General features: G+C 36.7%; 1 pseudogene; it reads left to right on the top strand.

The window, feature by feature from the left end:
* Positions 1–571: 571 nt before the first annotated feature.
* Positions 572–3,846, top strand: LOC135683874 (uncharacterized; annotated as a pseudogene).
* The last annotated feature ends 2,655 nt before the right edge of the window (positions 3,847–6,501 follow it).

Genomic DNA, 6,501 nt, shown 5'->3' on the forward strand with positions numbered 1-6,501 from the left:
ACGCAAAGAGCAGAAAACACAGAGCTTAGTGCCAATAAACTTATATGTAAAATTTATCGTTCTGTACGTGTGCAAAAAATTTTGAGTTTTTGCTAAAGTATATTTTCGTCGCGAGGAAAAAACGAGGGTGTGGTTTTCTCCACAGCAAACCCCTCCATCCGCCATTACCATCAGATGACGCCATAGAAATAGAGCTCTCTGATTGGCTAGTCAACAAAATGTAAACAAACCAAATAACCTATTGTTACAAAATCTGCCCTTGCTATTATGGGTTGTTTTGAGTATAACACACAGTCATAGAGATTTAGATGAACTTGGCATAGACAGTGACTCAATCACCTCTGACAGAAAAGCTGTTTTTGGCTACTCTGAATTGTATGAAGATGCAACAAAAGAGGCGTAAACAATAATAAATAATAGTCTCCATAAACGATTAAAGTAATGTTCCTCTGAGTTGAAGCAGAAAATAAATCTCTTGACAACAAAGATCGTTATTTGGAGTAAAGCTCAGACAGATGAATTTTCAGAAGAAATTGACGGTCTAAATTCTAGAAAGCAAGACCTAGAAAGCATGATTGCCAATGATGAGAAGCAAAAGCTAGTATTGGCAGGTATGCTCAAAAGGGCACGAGCAAATATAGTCAAAGAGAGACGTTTGAAGATGAGGAGGCGAGGTGGTGGTCGCAAGCGGCTGATGGATGAGGATGATGAGCAGCATTAGCTAAATGGATCACCAATGAAGCAACTGCTCATGGAAGAAGAAAGGACTCAGTATTATACCTTTATCACCGCGTATAGAAGCGTGACTTTCTCAAGATTGTTAACTACAATAAAGTGAGGCGAAATTTGCCTTCAATCAGGTCCACCACTGCAATTTATAACCGTGCAGCACCAAAAAACAAGCGGTCAAGACAAGCCAAAAATCACCTTGGTAAAGGCCTATTCTGCTGCAAGAAGCCACCTAAAGCAGAAAGTACTTCCAACTTACTTACACATTTTTGTCTTGCTCACAAATAGAACAAAGTGCGAACTTTGTGTAGGCAGGAGAATCAAGAATTGACACTGTTTAGAAGTTTTGATGATAAGACATATGTTTGTCCAGAAACTAGCACTGGTACCCAAATTGCACGTTCCCAGATAGTTTTCTGTCCAAGTAAAGATGCCATTGCAAGAAAATTCAAGCATTATGACTTTCCAAAGTCAATGCTGAACTGTACACTTTGAACTTTTCTTTATATGGAGAAAAATGTGTAAATAGCAGTTAAGACTGAACTTATAAAAACAACACAGCAGAATACTGTTGTAGTTGTTAGACCAAAATACTTTGTGGGAAGTTCTGGAAGTGTTTGGGGAAGTCATCTGATGAGTAACAGACACAAAGAACCTATTCTCCATGAATGCAACAATGGTAGTAGCAGTATAAAATCCCCAGTTATCAAAGGATGGGTAGTCAAAAGAAGGGATTGCCTGGATAGTTTTAAAGATCAGACTGTAACAGAAAATTTTATAATGATGAGAAAGGGAGAAAACCTGCATCGCCAGTGTCGGAAATTTTCCATTGCTTTCGGGCATTTCTCTTCTAACCATAATTGCTACACGTAGTTGGTAAATTATTTGCTATAAATACAGAATTGCGTAGTGATTAGTTGTTTTTCCTACGATTCACTTAGATGGATAGCATGGTGAGCTCGTTAGGATTGCAGTAGAACCTTTAACATTGCTTGTTTACTCCATAACTTGGCTACAGATACATGTTTAGGTAAATTTAGTTATAAGCGTTCAGCGTGTTATAGACATGCAGCGTTATTTCTACATAAAAATTGCTGTTAATTAGCTTAGTTGACGTAAAACTGCACATGTTATTCTTGCTTCTTATTGGTAGTCAAAATTGGAGAATTTTTGCAGCGTTACTCAGAACCAGGGACTGTAGATTTAAAAGAGAGTGCGTTAATTGTGAATTTAGATGCATCGTAAGATGTAAAAACGATGGTTGATACCAATGAACAAAATAGCAGAGCAAATTTGTCTTGTTATTCTTCAGCGTTCATCTTTAGATACTTCAAAAAATCTTTAGAATTAGCAACTGGGGAGTTTATAGTCCCAAAAGCCAGTATGAGAAAGATAAACTTCTATTTATGCAGAAGTGATGTGAAGACCTCCTCAAGGAATATCATGAATTCACAAATTTGAATAAAGTGGAGTTTGAAACTGGGAATTCATTGTTGGCACAATTGAAAATTGTCCTGTTGTCTGCAAGGAATTTATACCAAACAGTAAGCAATGCAGATAATACTGGTGATAGTCTTGTGTTTCAGTTCAATAGCTTATTGGAAAAAATTGACTCATGCTTGGAAACTTCAAGAATTGTGCAGCCTAGTTATAAGCCAAGAATTATTGATCTCACTGATGCAGGGCCTGGTGTAGGAATTACTAATAATGAAGTGTCTTTTCGCATTGCTCAAAAAAAAAGAATTTGTAAATATGATTTCTACATAAGGCATCACTTAGCCCCTGGTGACAGCAGTCAGAATGAAGTTGAAAGAATTCAGAGAGCTGTTGGTTAGTAATCCCCTTTTTAATAATTTTGAAGGAAGTCTTATGCTGAGGTGAAATATTGTTTTCTGATTTTTTTCCCTTGAATAGAAACTTGATGCATTTTGTTTTGCTACTTGACGCCCCAAATCAATACTCATCAAATTATTCAAATCATACTAACATAAGAACCTTGCAGATGTAACATATCTGTCAGATTAATGAAATAATATTTCTACATGGAATTCAAAATTTATCAATTGCGTTCCTATCTGCTTTGACACATTTTGGCAATATTTTCTCTGATACATTTTACTTTTTCTTTTAAAAATGAAAATTGTTTTTGATGACATATATACATTTAAAACATCTTATGCCCTACAGTATAATATGTGATTTTTTATGTACATGATATTTCATATTTATTATATTTTCTATGTGAAACTGACATGAACCATCTCACTATTATTCAATTTGAAGCAAATGAGACTGACCTTATGAAATTTAATGCTTTCAAATAGATGGAGAAGTTGCTCCACAGGGTTTTATGAAGGCTTATTTCACTGAGGATCTGAAAGACTTGTTCTTCTGGGTTATAAAATGTTTGCGTGATTACCTTACAAATAAAGATGCAAGAAATTGTAAAAATTTGCCAGGCTTTCATTACTACAAGTCTTTACAAAAGTTCATGGATCAGCACAGAAATAGGGGGAGAAATATTTGCAATTTTTGAAGTTCGGTTGTAAAGATAAAGGGAATGTTTGCTCATTTTGTTTACAACATGGATGGATTGGGACTCCTTGTAGTCGCATTCCACAGCCTATGCCAGACTATGAATCCTGTAAATTTTAATATTTGCTTATTGTAAAGACACCAACTGAAGTTGATAAGGAAATCTGGCAAGTCAATGATATGAATCCGCGGGTGCAGCTCAAAGCATGGTTTTCAAAGGGGCAAATAACAACAAAAAACATTGAAAAGATAAATAAATTTTCCAGGCTTTATGCTCTGAAAGAAGATATTGTTGTAAATGCGTTGGCTGAATTGGAGTAGAGCCTGTTTTGTAAGAAGGTGAGGCTGATAGAGAAAAAACGAAAAAGAATGACAAAAGTCGAAAAAGATTTCCAGGATTATGACTGGAAACAAATTGCAGACAATAAAGGTATCAAACGATTAACGGTTTGTGAGTTAGATAAATACCTTTCTCACTGCAACCTACTTCATTTCCTCCATCTAAAGAAGGCACAGAAGATAGAAGCTATAATAGCACATTTGAATGATGCAGTAATAGAAGATGAAGGTGACATGGAATAAGGATTCAGACAAGGATTCTGACAATCAAAATTCTGAGGATGATGTTATTGGAGAGCTGACAAGATTTAGTGATAAAGACAATGAAACTGGAGTTAGCAATAGTGATGATGATGAGACAACCAACGATACCGATTTAGAGGAGTGTTTTGACCAGTTGTTCAAAAAGACAAGATATGGAAGGCTAGCTGGAACTCATCATCTCTCAGCATACAGGTAAGTACTGCTCTTTCAGGGCCTATTTTAAGAAATTTTCAATACTGCACATTTATAATTATATTTTTTTTAGGAAATTTTGTTGTTGCAATCTTAGCCATGCAAGCGTAGCGAGGAAATGCCCCGAATTTTGAACACTTGTATAGGCCATCACGCAGAAATCACAAACAGACAGACGATAATATACACAATCAACAATAACACTTCAAAACATAAACAAAACAAACAGTAGCTATAAGACTTGAATAGAGACATGGTCATTCATGTCCCGACATATCTCGTGATTTGTCGGGACAGTACAACTAAAAAGTCTTATTAGGTTCTTTATCTTTCTTTTTATTTAGTTTTTGTATGTCAGTAGCCTCCCTAAATGTTTGCACAAACCACTCCTGTTGAGTTGCCTTAGAAGGCTCGACTGCTCTGTGTCGTTTTTCACTCATCCAATATAAGGCAGCAGGTCTTGGGTCAAACTCAGCAAGGGTTGGCATATTCATATTTACATACAAATTGTGGGCAAGTGTCTCGTTGGATAAACTGCTGCGGTCAGCTGTTTTCAGCTGGTTATACAGACTTATAACCCTTTCGACGTCAGCAGAATGTGCAGTACAAGCTGCTATTCTTGCATATACAGTGCACAAAGTGCTGAATTCCTTCATTCTGGAGAAGTACTCTACCGACTCTAACAATGACAATGACTTCAATGCAGGTATATTTTTGGCATCAATATACTCTTTCGATAAACAGGGCAGTGAAAGATCAGCTGCAATCTTTTCATGAACATTAACTAATTCATTATCAGTGGAACGAAAAGAAATAAATTTCTTTAGCATGCTGCTGAGCATTTCGTCATATGAAAGCCTCTCTTTAATGAAATTTTTTAACGATTCTAATATTTGATAGCGAACAGTTGGAAAACTTCGCGAAGAATCACTTACGTAACGATGGTGTTCATTTCTTCTTGGATTCCTATTTTTCTCATTCAATTGTTCACCGTGAAAAATGTTTTTCTCTTGGTCAAAATCTTTGTAAAAAGCAGCTTCCCAGCCTCCAACAACTCGTGATTGATCGAGGAGATCAAGCCTTTTAAGGCAGTCAGCTTTCCATTCGTGTAGATCTGTTAAATTAAACTTGTCATCTTGCATTTTCTTGTGATATCTTGAAAAAACAAACAACAAATCACCAAGAAAAGCTAAGAGCTGCACGTTTTGGATAGCTGTGAGGTATTTGAAGTAGCCTTGCGATGATTGGTCTGTTCCTGTTTTAAAGTAATTCACCAAAGCCCGCCAAGAAACGAGTAAAATATCAACTTAACTTCTTGCACACTTTTGGAAACGCTTTTCCAAGCTAAGTCCATTCTGTGTGTGGCGCACTACACCTTTATCAATGGCAAGCCAAATTCTGTATGTTCTTCAGTTAAGGTTGCCCAGAGACTTTTCTTATGTCCTGTATTAAGGTTGGTGCCATCCGTTACAAGTGAAGTCATCTTTTCTGCAACCGATTTCCAATTCGAAGTTATGGATACAGCATCTTTCACTGCTTGCACGTATCCTTGTGTGCCCCTGTCTTTTGGCTCTGAAGCCCAAGAAACAGAACCTCTAATTTCCCTTCCTGGTTGATAATTTTTGCAATCACATGGCAGTTGTAAACTCTTCGTTTGTCAACTGATCCATCGCAATGAAGTGAAAGTTCAAGACATTTTTCAAGCTTTGATTTGACGTTATCTTGATCTGTCACGTTGATGCATTTCAGAAAGGCTTTATGCTGGCTTGGAGTGATGTATTGGAAAACCGAAGACGGTGGATTGAACGCACTGAACTCTTCTTGAAAATCTAAGCCAGCAGCTATCATGTTTGCTATTTCCCTCGATGGCCAACTCCAGTCAGAGAGAGTGAGCTCTTTTGCATCAGTGAAAACGTTAATCATAAGTCTAGCTATTTTGTTTTGTAACTGAGCACTTGCTTTTGCTACCGTGCTTCCTAATTGACTCTTTTGTATTCTCTTTGCTGGGGTTAAACGTGATGCCTGTTCTGCTTCAACATGCCTGTTCTGTTCATCAAGAACCTCTTTTCGTGGAATTGTTCCTTCACTTGTACAAATAGCTGGAATCCTCTTTGACTTGCCAAATGTCTTGATTGTGGCTTGCTGATTGTAACAGGTATCACAACGGACATAGCTTCTTCCTTTAATCCCTCCACCCAGTTTAAAATAATAAAAATTTGAACTAAATTTTGGTAGAAATACTGTAATCAAGAGATTCAATTTTTTGGCTATCAGCTCAGGCTCCTGAGGGGTATCCAATTGTAGATGAGGATGAATTACAAGTTTCTATCAAACTTCTGGTACTGTTGCTGTCATCTTCATTGGCAAATGTACTTTGTTCATTTTCTTTGGTTTCCTTACTATTTGCTGACATGTTTGAATCGTTATCTTCATTAATATCTT

Source organism: Rhopilema esculentum, chromosome 7 (assembly GCF_057945365.1).
Source record: "Rhopilema esculentum isolate cy_ngs chromosome 7, ASM5794536v1, whole genome shotgun sequence".
Taxonomy (NCBI): Eukaryota; Metazoa; Cnidaria; class Scyphozoa; order Rhizostomeae; family Rhizostomatidae; genus Rhopilema; species Rhopilema esculentum.